Here is a 14,579-nt window from a genome sequence, read left to right as displayed (position 1 = left end):
GCCCAAAGGGTGGTGCACTGGCTATTGAACTTACCTTTTATAGTCCCGTCATACGTGTTGTACGTAACCTTAGTTCTTGGCAGTCGGAATTTGGTGTGACCGTGTGTAGGCAAGACAGCTTGAGCAGAGTTCAGTCGGGAAAACCATCAGAGCTTTTTCCGACCATAATTCTGATCGTGTGCACGTGGCATAACTCTCAGTGGAGAGAGAGGACTGGCGTCTCAACGAAACACTCTTGAGCAATCTGGCTCAATGCTTTAGCTGAATACTTTTTGGAAAACGATACTGAGTCGATCTCACCAGGCTCTCTGTGGGCAGCACACAAGGCGGTGATGAGGGGTAAACACCTGGACCCCAGAGATATCCAGATTAAAGGGATACCAGTTTTGGGATAAGGAGTTTATACATCTGTTACCCCATCCGGGGTGAGGCGCTCTGGTGAGTGCATATACGAGAGGGGGAAGCTGAAGAAGGAGGGGAGCAATGAAAAGTCACCTTTTTCCGTGATGTATTCGCACATTTTCTCACCTGTGGACTGTGGTGGCTGTGGTTTAAAGTTTTTTATTTTTATTTTTATTTTTATGTTTTTTATTCCCAGTGGGACAGGGGCCCCATTCAGGAAGGCTACCTGTTGTCATTGGACCTGCAGAAGGCCTTTGAATCTGTGTTGTGGCCCTATCTTTTTGATATTCTAGAATGCTGGGGGTTTGGAGCTGGATTACTTAGAATAATACACACCCTTTACTCAACCCCTAGAGCCCAGGTGCAATTAATGGGTCACTACTCTACATCCTTTGACATTCACAGAGGACCCAGACAGGTTTGTCCTCTATTGCCCTCGATTTTTACGATCAAGACACTGGCCATAGCCATAAGAGCGAATACGAACATTAAAGGGGTCCAATGCGGCCAAGAGGAACATAAGTGTGCCCTCTTTGCTGATGATGTTATTATTCCTGACCTCTCCACTAATCTCCACCCCCAATGTGTTTTCCGACTACTCAGGAAATTTTGAACCATTAAGGGTCTCCAGGTCAATGTGTCTAAATCAGTGGCCCATAACATATCGGTTCAAATGACATTAATCACTTGGGCAGGAGACGCAATCCCCTATCTGGGTATCAAACTAACGAAATGCATTGGCAATATATGCTGCCAACCCCCCCATGTTCCTCTCATTGGAGGCGGATCTAACTAAATGGTCAAAGGAGGGCTTGTCCTGGGTAGACTAGGTAGACTGAACCCAGTCAAAATTAACCTATTGCCTCATCTTTCATATCTGTCCCACTCCCTCCCCATCCCTATTAAAAAACCTATCCTGATTAAATTTCAATCCAAGGTTGTTGGATTTGACTGGGGAGACCGAGGACATTGTTTTGCGAGGGATATTCTACTCTGACTTAAAACTCAGGGCAGACAAGGCCTACTGAACTTATGGCTCTATTACCAGGCAGTACAATTGGCCCAGTTTTACGCTATATACTCCAAGAGTTTCAGGCCTGACTGGGTCTCCCTTGAGAGGCAGGCAGTCCTTCATTATACACTTGACTTCTTGGTATGGAGGCCAGCGAAACATAGACCTGTCGTATTAGCTCCTACGTTATCTCACTCCCTGGCACTTTGTGATCAGCTACATAAACATGCACACCTGATATCTCCCCTAAAGCCCCTCGCACACCTATTTCATAATCCTGACTTCCCTCCAGGGATGAATATACTTGCGTTCCACTTGTGGCTAAACAAAGGTCTTTTCAGAATAGGCCATTTTTTTTTACACCTAATGGGCCTATTTCACTGGGCCATTGCCTGAGTAAACTAGAAATGCCAGCCTCGGAAAAATTTTGACTTTCACAGATCAGGCACTTCCTCCACACACTTTGGACTGACAAACTGAACATTCCCAAAGCCACTATATATACGAACAATGGTGTACTAATATAGGACCTCAAAAGGGCGGGATCTCCATTATTTAGGCTTCCTTGGCAGATAGGATGGACACCCCGGCATATGCTCGATCTTGGGAGACAGATCTAGACATCCAGCTGGACCCTGACATGTGGTTTCAAGCCTTCAGCATATCATCTAAAGGTATCTTAAACATCGCTTTGATCGAAGCTAACAAAGTGGTACTATGTCCCTGTGAGGCTCACCAACATATTTCCAGATGCCTCCCCCCTCAGCTACAGAGGCCGTGGACATATCGGCACAATGCTTCATATATGGTGGACTTGCCCAGCATAAGAAGCTACTGGATTTCTCCACCTTCTATGAAAAGTCACTGGGATCAACATTCCTCAAGGCCCCACATACATCCTACTGAGACGCAGAGTGCACAACACTCCTAAGAACACACAACAACTCATCATTAGGTGGCACAGTGGTGTAGTGGGTAGCACTCTCACCTAGCAGTAAAAAGAGTTGCTGGTTCAAATCTCAACCACAACACTACCTGCCTGGAGTTTGCATGTTCTCCCTGTGCCTGCGTGTATTTCCTCCAGGTACTCCGGTTTCCTCCCACACTCCAAAGACATGCTGGTAGGTTAATTGGCTTCTGTCCAAAATTGGCCCTAGTATATGAATGGGAACCTTGGATTGAGGGTAGGGACTGGTGTGAGTGTGCAATGTACAGGGCTAGGGACAATTGTAGACATGCACCCATACTCACTCAGGTTGAACTGGATGGACTGGTGTCTGTATTCAACCTTACTATCTTCTTTATGTTTTTGGGAGCCAAGATCACATTAGCTAAAGCCTGGAAAACTCCAACTGTGTCAATCTTGGCTGCCAAACGAACAATTTTGTGGGTCATGACACATAAACAAGCAGTTGCAAAACTGAAGACACAGTCCAGCACTTTGAGGGGATCTGGGAACCCTGGGCCACACATATCAAGACCCGGGTCACCTACAAACATGCAGGAATCCCCAATGAGACCACACTCCTTTATTCTGCATCCTATCCCACTCCCTCCCTCTTCCTTCCCCAACTTTTTCTCTTCTCTTTTCTCTCTATCTTGATATCAACAGATACTAGTTTGACAAGGTGTAGACTATTCAGAAGGCACCTCATGGATCAATATCATATATACGCTAGATTACCCAGCGCAGGGAACAGATAATCACATTTGGTAAAACCCTCACAGAAAGGGACCAATTGGCCCAACCCCAAGGGATGCGATGTTCTGGGAGCCACTCGGCTCATACATCTTCCTGGAGGGGCTGAGGGGACAGGGCGGGAAGCTCTGCCGGGCGAGGTCCTGGAGCTCTCTCACTCCACAATGAGCACCCATAGGGGTGGGGTGATGATCTCGGGGACTAGCTTAGCAAATCATCCTTGTTGGATTTACCACATTAGGACCAATACCTGCAGTGATATACTTGGGTAACACATGAACCTAAGCACATGAGGGGACAGAATTCTTCGTCTACCCCCAGTCAGAATAACCATACCAGAAGGAGCTAACTTTACATTCCTCAACACATACATGCCAAGAGTTGTCCGTTCTTGGGACCATCATATTTTGCGACATAATGTTTTCTTTTTACTATGTTATTACACTGGTTTTAGTGCCCCCTTACATACTATAATACCTAAGTTACATAATGGGCAGTTAATTTATTAGGACTATAGAACTACATTTGGAGACATGTATGTGCCTTAATGATTTCATCTCTGTTTGAGATCTCTCTTTTTTTAATGTATTTCTGTTTCCTGGCTAGCTTGGCCAGCAAGGGGTTTTATTTTATGGATTGTTATTGTCATGATTGTATTACAAAACGTCAATAAGAATTTTGAAAAGAAAAAAAAAAAAAGAAAGCCTTTAGTAGCACTTTAAAGTCCTTAAAAACGTAAGGGCTTAAATCACTGTAATGTTTTTTTTTAATGTGCATATAATTAGCAGGTAGTGCTAGTCTTGTGAAGGACAATACTGTGACAATTTGGTTTAGATAGTCTTCTAAAGTTGTCAATTGACCCTGTCCAGCTCTTGCCTGGCTAAATCTGAAAGTTCTGTTTTTGAATCGTTGGATTTCCACTGAGAACCATTCTTGCTTTTCTTTTTTTATTAAGCTAGATTGTGCCTAACACACATCTATAGCCTCAGTCATAACACCTCTTAATCTCTCCCTCTGCCCACATACACTATTCATATGTTACCGGACTGCTAAATAATTCTACAGCAGAGCTGGTTCCTCCTAGAATACAAAGCTCGGATCACATTTGATAATAGTTTTTTAGTGAAAAGTCTCAGTCTGCAATATTCCTTTCTATAGCAGTTAAAGTACCAGGGCAAAATGGTATATACCCATACATCCACCCCTGTACCATTGTTTGCACAGTATGAACTGTTGCGTAATTGACAACCTAAGAAAGCTCTCACCTTCTCTCTTTATGCCCTCAAGACACAATGAACTTATTTTTTCCTACTTAATAGAAGAGTAGAGACTGTGGTTACTAGGATACTTGGAAGAAAAGTTCTCTTTTTAGAAAATAAACACGTATTCTGTACTGTATTTCTATGTCAGCATAACCTACAACGTTCCACCACAAACATTTGCTTAGGTCAAGTTGAAATACCAAACTCTAGATATTTTCTTTCAGAGTAGGCTAATGTGGGCAAGGGTTAGAACTTCTGTCCGTTTTTTTCCCTTTGTCACCGATACAGTAACATACAACTAATGCAAATGCAAGCAACAATACACCTTTTTCTATTTAAGTATGAGTTTGAGTTTGCATGGTCCCCAGGCTTGAATTAGGTTCCTCCGTATGCTATGCTTAGGTTCAGTCTGAACCCGGAAGTTAGCTACCATTGCATGGCCAATGAGCTAGATTGCCTGCCTGAGGAGATTGCCCCCCGTCACAGGATGTAAGGTGGACCAACAGGTATTTTGTAGACACTGCAGGTGGGACTGAGAGAAAACTGTAAGTGCGGTTGGGAGGCAATACTTCTACTATAGTACAATGGGAGGTCATAGTTCTTTAGGTACAAATCAAAGGGCAGAACTTTGGTGTACACATATGCACTAAACAGATAAGGTGAAACATTTATGAATTAAGCCTATTTGCAGGCTAACTTGGCATAGGAACCATATCAGACGCAGCTAAAATATAGCTATATAAGAGGACCTAGCTAGACAGGTGGCATCCCTACTCAAAAACATACTTGTACTTCTACCCTCAGGGCTCGATTACACTTGTGGTAACCTTTAATAAGGGGGCCCCCAGATCCCGGCCCCCCGCCCTATGTGAATGAGTATGGGGTACATCGTACCCCTACCCATTCACCTGGGGGGAAAAGTGTCAATAAAAAAAACACACTACACAGGTTTTTAAAGTAGTTTATTAGACAGCTCCGGGGGTCTTCTTCTGGCTTTGGGGGTCTTCTTCCGACTTCGGGAGTCTTCTTCTGACTTCTACATGCTTTCCGGTTCTTCTTGCCGGGGGGGTCACTGGGTGATGTCACGCGGTGACCCCGCCCCTTATGATGCCACAGTCCTGGGGCATGCTGGGACTGTGACATCATAAGGGCTGGGTCACCATGTGACATCACCTGGTGACCCCGCCCCTCATGCCTATATAAGTCGCACACTGTGTCCATGACATTACAGTGGCAGAGAGCGTTGTGTCAACATCGGAAGAAGAAGGAAGAAGAAGACGATAATGGTGGAGAAGGAGAAAGCCGGGCTCCTCCGCTAGCAAAAGAGCGTCAAAAGAGCAGAAGATAGCGGAGGAGCCCGGCGAGAAGAACCGGAAAGTGCAAAGAAGTTGGAAGAAGACCCCCGAAGTCGGAAGACGATCCCCGGAGCTGTCTAGTAAACTACTTTATCAACCTGTGTAGTGTTTTTTTTTTATTGACTCTTTTTTCCCTAGGTGAATGGGTAGGGGTACGATGTACCCCATACTCATTCACATAGGGTGGGGGGCCGGGATCTGGGGGCCCTCTTATTAAAGGTGCTGTAGTTGCCGTTGCGTCGTAGTTGGTCCGTCGGACCAGCATACAGACGAGCAGACTTCTCGACAGGAACGGAGTCCGACGGACAGATTTAAAACATGTTTTAAATCTAGGTCCGCCGGACTTTGGGGAAGAAAAAGTCTGCTGGAACCCACACATCGAATTGTGCGACGGAAAGTCCGATCGTGTGTACGTGGCATTAGAAATCAGCACCATCGCACTGTAACCATGTGAATTGCACAAAGTTGCAGGTTGTTTGTGGTGTGGCCCTATTCTGTAAAATGGATCACGTTTGGATGGCATTATTGCCACTGAACATGAAGGGGGTATCATTTTTTCTGCAGCAAGTGTACTCTCATGTCTGCTACCTTTGCAACTTAATGGGGAGTAGTTGAGTAGTGGCAAAAACATGGCTCAACTATGTGTTTATACCACCTTTCATCTGCAAATATAAATGAGGCCTTCATTTTCCCAATGTGTGTTTTTGATTGTATGATATTGGTATGTAATTCAATTACAGGCATCTGCAGAGACAGGTAAAAGATAAATGTTTTTTTCACCTTTGACATAGAGTGAATCAAAAACCTTATGACAAAGTGCAGGGCAGGAAGAAATTTTCGCAGCCCATGCAACTATGACCAAAGCCATGTTATAGTCTTCCTACAAAAAACATGGACTGCTTTCTCTCTGATACCCCTGGCGTTTCCTATTAGAATGGCCCAAACATCCTTTTTATCCTGTGAGCGTTATTCTACAGTTGGGAATTAAAGTATCCTTATTACTGCACTTAGATGGAGCTGCACTACTCTTTTTGGCCTAATAGCATATATTCAAAATGTGTTAAAAATGTATTTGTAAAATCAAATTTAAAAATAAAAAAGTGAAAAAAAAAAACAGTTTAATATAAAACCTAAAAAACATAAAAATAACACTGGGCAGAAAAACTGTACTCTCCCGTTGAAATTCATCTCCAGGCTTTCCATAATGTTCTGCTTTGCTGAGCTCACACTGGAAGGGGGAGCGGCAAAGCTTTGAGACAATTACCTCTAATGCCCTGTACACACGGTCAGACTTTCCGGCATAAAAAGTCAGACGGAATCATTTCATTGGATAATCCGATCGTGTGTGGGCTTCAGTGGACTTTTTGTTTTCTAAAGTTTTGACGGACCTAGAAATAGAACATGTTTTAAATCTTTCCGAAGGAATCAATTCCTATCGGGAAAACCGTTCGATAATATGCTGTTCCGACTGACCAAAAACGACGCAAGGGCAGCTATTGGCTACTGGAACTCTCTTTTTCTAGTCCCGTCATACGTGTTGTACGTCACCGTGTTCTAAGCGATCGGACTTTGGCGTGATCGTGTGTAGGCAAGTCCGTTTCAGCGGAATTTGAAAAACCGTCAGAGTTTATTCTGATGGAAAAAACGGTTGTGTGTACGCGGCATTAGTCTAATATTGGGGAGGTCACAGGGATGAACAGTACTGTTCTTCTTCAACATAATTGACCCGTCACAAGCTAGGGCAGGTCCTGGGTCAGACTGTGCTGTGTAGCAGGGGTGCTTTGAATACAGGACTGACTGAAACTACAAATCCTTGGCAAAAGAATCCAGTTCTCAGACATTTGCATTTTACACGTGTATTTAAAGAGGAAGTAAACCCTGATGGGTTCTTTCATTCCCTGCAAAGGTAAAGCATAATGGACTACTATGCATCGCATAGTAGTCCATTATGTGTCACTTACCTGACACAGGAGCCAGCGAAGTCACCGCTGTCCCCTGTAGTCCGGCGCATCCATCTTCTCGGTGGGTCTCGCTGCTCCGTCGCTGTCATTCGGCGAAGCCGCGATGACGTCACTCCCGCGCATGTGCACGGGAGCCACCACGCGCGGCATATCACCGTTGACGGCTGCGCCTGCGCGCCTCTGTCTACGGCGCATGCGCGGCAGGCAGCGGTGCCTGTCTTTCGGCAAATATCTCCTAAACCGTGTAGGTTTAGGAGATATTTCTTGGACCTACAGGCAAGCCTTAATCTAGGCTTACCTGTAGGTCAAAGGGTGTTGTAAGGGTTTACAACCACTTTAACTGCATGTTTAAAGTGGGGTACCCCCTGTCTCAGGGTCCAGCAATGCGGGGGAACGAAGCCCCCCCCCCTCGTTCCCCGCTCCGCTCACGGCGCCGTCATTCGTACTGGTGCCACCCAGCTGTGGCTTCACAGCCAGACACCCACTGCGCATGTGGACCCCAAACACGCCTCCAAAATGACCACTGCCTTGCTAAAGAAACTGAGGGTAAAGGTGATGGACTGGCCAAGCATATCTCCAGACCTAAACCCTATTGAGCATCTGTGGGGCATCCTCAAACAGAATGTGGAGGAGTGCATGGTCTCTAACATCCACCAGCTCTGTGATGTCGTCATGGAGGAGTGGAAGAGGATTCCAGTGCCAACCTGTGAAGCTCTGGTGAACTCCATGCACAAGAGGGTTGAGGCAGTGCTGGAAAATAATGTTGGTCACACAAAATATTGACACTTTGGGCCCAATTTTGATATTTTCACTAAGGGGTGTACTCACTTTTGCTGTCAATGGTTTAGACATTAATGGCTGTGTTGGTTATTTTGAGAGGACAGCAAATGTACACTATTATACAAGCTGTACACTCACTACTTTACATTGTAGAAAAGTGTAATTTCTTTAGTGTTGTCACATGAAAAGATATAATAAAATATTTACAAAAATGTGAGGGGTACTTTTGTGAGATACTGTGTGTGTGTGTATATATATATATATATATATATATATATATATATATATATATATATATATATATATATATATATATATATATATAACTGTTAAAACCATAAAATGGGTCAGGGAGGAAAGCTGCATGAGAACATTTCATAGTCAGGCAAGGGGACAGCACCCCAGTTCAAGCCTGCATCAGCAGATAATGGGATCTTCAAAAAAAAAATAATTCCCATGTAGGTCAGATATAGATGGAAAGTGATCAAGCTACCCAACTTCCAGTTGTTGGTATACTTCTTTAGCTTTGTACGCTGGTGACATGCGATCTGCAAGGTCACTGACACAGCTACAAAGCAGCCATCAAACAGAGCTGACTTCTCAATGCATTATGTATGTTATTTTCATGATGCTGTTGGGACGCTGTAGACCCTGACGCAAATGTTCCCTTTATGTTTTCTTCCGCTTGATCGTATCCCTTGCAAACACCTCACCAGCCTCCTGGGAAAAGTTGCTGAAATGGAATTTGAACTTGCTGTTTTAGGCTACAAATGAGAAAGCCTAAAAAAATCTAAAAGGATGATAAAACATCTTAAAAGTATGAGATAAAAAGTGCTCCCTATAACAGAAAAAAAAAGTCGTTGAATGTGTTGTGCAAGGCTGTTACCAAAACGTACTTTTAAATGAGTGCAAAGGGGTACAGGCTTTTTTTAATCTGCCAAAGTTGGAAACTTTAAAAACGTCTAGAAAAATAATTTAATGAGCTGTTTTCTAGTCTCTTGGGGATACAAATATAAGAGTTAAAATGTTTCACATTAAAGTTTACTTTGCAATATAACCATGTAAACGTCTTTCAGCTTCAGAGGAAAGTTGGCGGAAAGTTTGTTTTATTATATTTGTTCATTTTACGGCAAAAGATGAATAATCTCTATGGTGACTATGTGTCTGGATTATAAGGACACAGAGAGAATCAAACAAACGCCCACTGCCCCCCACCTATACGTTGCCTTGAAAAAGTATTCATACCCCTTGAAATTTTCCAAAGTTTGTCATGTTACAACCAAAAATGTGAATATATTTTATTGGGATTTTATGTGATAGACCAACACAAAGCGGCACATTATTGTGAAGTGGAAGGAAAATAATAAATGGTTTTAAAATTGTTTTACACATAAATATGTGAAAAGTGTGACGTGCATTTGTTCAGCCCCCCTGCGATAATACTTTGTAGAAACACCTTTCACTGCAATTACAGCTGCAAGTCTTTTCGGGGATGTCTCTACCAGCTTTGCACATCTAGAGAGTGACATTTCTGCCCATTCTTATTTTCAAAATAGCTCAAACTCTGCCAGATTGGATGGAGAGAGTCTGTGAACAGCAATTTTCAAGTCTTGCCACAGATTCTCAATTGGATTTAGATCTGGACTTTGACTGGGACATTCTAACACATGAATATGCTTTGCTCTGAACCATTCCATTGTAGCTCTGGCTGGATGTTTCGGGTTGTTGTCCTGCTGGAAGGTGAACCTCCGCCCCAGCCTCAAGTTTTTTGCAGACTCTAATGCCGCGTACACACGAGCGGACTTTTCAACATCCAAAGTCCGAAGGACTGAGTCCGTCAGACTATCCGATCGTGTGTGGGCTGCAACGGACTTTTGACTCGCCAAAGTCCGAAGGACTTTAGAATATGGAACATGCTTCAAATTTTTCCGAAGGAACTCCGCCGGACCCGGTCCCCTTCGAAAAATCCGCTCGTGTGTATGCTACTCCGACGGACTAAAACCGACGCTAGGGCAGCTATTGGCTACTGGCTATGAACTTCCTTATTCGAGCCGAGTCGTACGTCATCACGTTCGAATCCGTTGGAGTTTAGTGTGATCGTGTGTGGCCAAGTCCGCTCAGCCGAAAAGTCTGTCAGAACTCCGTCGGAATTCCAGCAGAACTCCGACGGAACTCCTTCGGAAGTCTGTCGGACATAAGTCCTCTCGTGTGTACGGGGCTTAACAGGTTTTCTTCTAAGATTTCCCTGTATTTGGCTGCATCCATCTTCCCATCAACTCTGACCAGCTTCTCTGTCCCTGCTGAAGAAAAGCCTTCACACAATATGATGCTGCCACCACCATGTTTCACATTGGGGATGGTGTGTTCAGGGTGATGTGCAGTTTTAGTTTTCTGCCACACCTAGCATTTTGCTTTTAGGCCAAAAAGTTCAATTTGGGTCTCATCTGACTAGAGCACCTTCTTCCACATGTTTGCTGTGTCCCCCACATAGCTTCTCGCAAGATGCAAACGTGACTTCTTATGGATTTCTTTCAACAATGGCTTTCTTCTTGCCACTTCCATATTTGTAAAAAAAAAAAAAAAAATTGAAAACCATTTATTATTTTCCTTCCACTTCACAATTATGTGCCACTTTGTGTTGGTCTATCACATAAAATTCCAATAAAATACATTTACTTTTTTGGTTGTAACATGACAAAATGTGGAAAATGTCAACACTTTTCAAGGCACTGTAAGTGGCCTTTACAGCAAAGAGCACATGGGAGGGTGACCCGTGTCAAACAAAACCAAAGAAAATTCCCAGCTCAACTCACTGACTAGCCTGCAACCAGCTGAATTATCCTTTCTAACAGTTTGCATTAAAAGATAATACTGGGGTGCCGTGAAGAGGATCTGCAGCTTATGCATGTATTTGCAAATGTTTGCAAACAAAATCCCTGTTTTGAATGCATACTGTTAGACAGGATAATTCATTTGGTTGCAGGCTGGTCGTTAACATGAGCTGCAAAAGTTAAAGGTGGGGGCAGTGGCCATTTGTTTGTACTGTTGGAATATCTGTGCCTTTAAGGAGGGGTGGGCTCCCTCCAGGCTCACCTGCCCTCTGCCTATCCATTATAATGCACGTGCTTCCACTGTGGAGGATCTCCAAATTTAGAGTTAGGATTGTAGATAGGGATGAGCTTAATGTTCGGGTCGAACATACATTCGACTCGAACGTCGGGTGTCCCCCCGTTCGCCAAAGAGCAAACATTACGGGGCGTTCGTAACAAATTTGAGTTCTTGCGGAAAGCCCCACAATGCACTGTGAGATTGCAGTGCGTTGCTGTATGATGATTGGCCAAAGCATGCACCTGACCTGCATGCTTTGGCCAATCCCAATGCCCTCTGCTAAGAGAGCCATAATTGGCCAAGGGCAGGGTGCCTTTGGCCAATCATGGCTCAGGGGGACTAATGCCGCGTACACACGATCGGATTATCCAGCCAACTTAGGCAATTCAACCGTGTGTGGTCTCCGGCGGACTTTTTCTTCCCCAAAGTCCGGCGGACTTTGAAAGAAGACTTGACTCAAAATTGTCCGCTGGACTCGGCTTTCTCGTCTGTGTGCTAGTCCGCTGGACTTTCCAAATTAACAGACTTGCCCACACATGGACTAAAGTCCGTTCATTTTGACCGTGACTTCAGGTACGACGGGACTAGCAAAGAAAGTCAATATCGCCGCCTCCATCGGCGATATTGACACCTTGCAAGCCCCGTCGCCTGGTATGGGTTTTAAGGGTAACCCCTACGCCGAAAACGGTATGGGGGTCCCCCCAAAGTCCATACCAAACCCTTATCCGAGCACGCAGCCCGGCCGGTCAGGAAAGGGGGTGGGAACGAGCGAGCGCCCCCTCTCTCCTGAGCCATAGCAGGCCGCGTGCCCTCAACATGGGGGCTGGGTACTTTGGGGAAGGGGGGCCCCCCACCCCAAAGCACTTTGTCCCCATGTTGATGAGGACAAGGGCCTCTTCCCGACAACCCTGGCCATTGGTTGTCAGGGTCTGCGGGCAGGGGGCTTATCGGAATCTGGGATCCCCCTTTAATAAGGGGGCCCCCAGATCCCAGCTCCCCACCCTATGTGAATGAGTATGGCGTACATCATACCCCTACCCACCTGGGGGGAAAAGTGGTAATTAAAAAAAACACACAACACAGGTTTTTAAAGTAGTTTATTAGGCAGCTCCGGGGGTCTTCTTCCGACTTCGGAGGTCTTCTCGCCAGGCTCCTCCGCTATCTTCTGCTCTTTTGCTGCTCTTTTGCTAGCGGAGGAGCCCGGCTTTCTCCTTCGTCATTGTCGCCGTCCGGGGGTCTTCTTCCATCTTCGGGGGTCTTCTTCCGACTTCGGGAGTCTTCTTCCGACATGTCCGGTCTTTCTGGCCTCTTCTCCCGCTCTTCGGTTCTTCTGCCGGGCTCCTCCGCTATCTTCTTCCAATACAGTCTCGTATACTTTATAGATATATATATATATATATATATATATATATATATATATGTATATATTGTGAGGGGTTAGCTCGGCAGCGGCTGTGTGTGACCCCCTGGATGGGTTCACAACACAAAATCAGGCACAGCAGACAGCGTTGTAGGTGGAAAAAGCAAAAGGTGCGGTTTTATTTATGCTACATGCAGTGAAAAATATAACAGCCAAACAAAAAAAAAACATGAAAATAAATCCTGGTCAGCTTGACCTCTGATTGCACACATAGATTCCCTGTCTAACAACTGAGTGCAGCCTTGTGCTGCACCAGTCCCTGTCTCTGTCTCTGTTGTAGAGGTTTGCCACACAGGCGTTAACTCACCGCACAGAACAGGTGTCACACTCCCCAGTCTATACAAACACAAAACTGGTTCCAGGATGGAGCATCTCCCTAAGCATGCTGGGGTTTTTTGTAGAGGTCTTAATGAGCCCACTTACGTCAGCTGGGCTCATTAACTCTTCCCCTATAGGACTCCCAGCACTCCCCTCTAGTTGTACAAGTCGGCATAAAGCCTGAATCTAGGGCATACATATTTTCCATTCTGGATACAACCAGGTGATTTTACCTGCCTGCTGCCACAATATATATATATACATATATATATATATATATATATATTGTGGCAGCAGGCAGGTAAAATCACCTGGTTGTATCCAGAATATATATATATATATATATAACATTAATATCAACAACACAACCATTGGTCCCTCCACACATACCAGGGTGTAATCCTTGACTCTGACCTCTCCATCAGCCCCCATATCCAGTCACTGGCTAAATCCTGCCGTCTTCACCTCCACAATATCTCCAGAATTCGACCCTTCCTGACTAATGACACCACAAAGCAACTCGTTCACTCCTTGATTATTTCCCGCCTTGACTACTGCAACTCTCTCCTTACTGGCCTACCCTTAAGCAGGCTATCCCCATTTCAGTTTATTATGAATGCTGCTACTAGACTAATACACCTCACTAATCGATCTGTGACTGCCGCCCCTCTCTGCCAATCCCTTCACTGGCTTCCCCTACCCCACCATGTAAAATTTGAAATGCTAACCAAAACATAGAAAGCCATCCACAACATCGCCCCCATCTACATCACCAACCTCATCTGCAGATATCACCCAAATCGTCCCCTCCGCTCCTCCCAGGACCACCTGTTTTCTATCTCCCTTGCTACCTCCTCTCATGCTCGCCTTCAGGACTTCTCCAAAGCCTCTCCCATCCTCTGGAACGCCCTGCACAGTATATCCGATCAGCCCCTACCCTGTCCACCATTAGGAGATCCCTGAAAACTCATTTATTTAGGGAAGCCTATCCCACACCCACCTAACAACTGTCCCAGAGCCACCCCCCATTCTCTGCAGCTATTACCTTTGTACCACCACCCCCTCCCTTTAGAATGTAAGCTCTACGAGCAGGGCCCTCCTGTACCTTTTGTATTGTACTGTAATTGTGTTGTCCCCCTATACATTGTAAAGTGCTGCGTAAACTGTTGGTGCTATATAAATTGTGTATAATAATAATAATATATATACTCTGCATACAGTGTAGCCTATATCTACAGTGCATTCCATAGTATACTGTTTCT

The sequence above is a fragment of the Lithobates pipiens genome, unplaced genomic scaffold, assembly GCF_037356315.1.
Source record: "Lithobates pipiens isolate NorthernLeopardFrog02 unplaced genomic scaffold, aLitPip1_a1.2 Scaffold_19, whole genome shotgun sequence".
In the NCBI taxonomy this organism is placed as follows: Eukaryota; Metazoa; Chordata; class Amphibia; order Anura; family Ranidae; genus Lithobates; species Lithobates pipiens.
The sequence above is the reverse complement of the archived record's forward strand: the minus strand, read 5'-3'. Positions refer to the sequence as shown.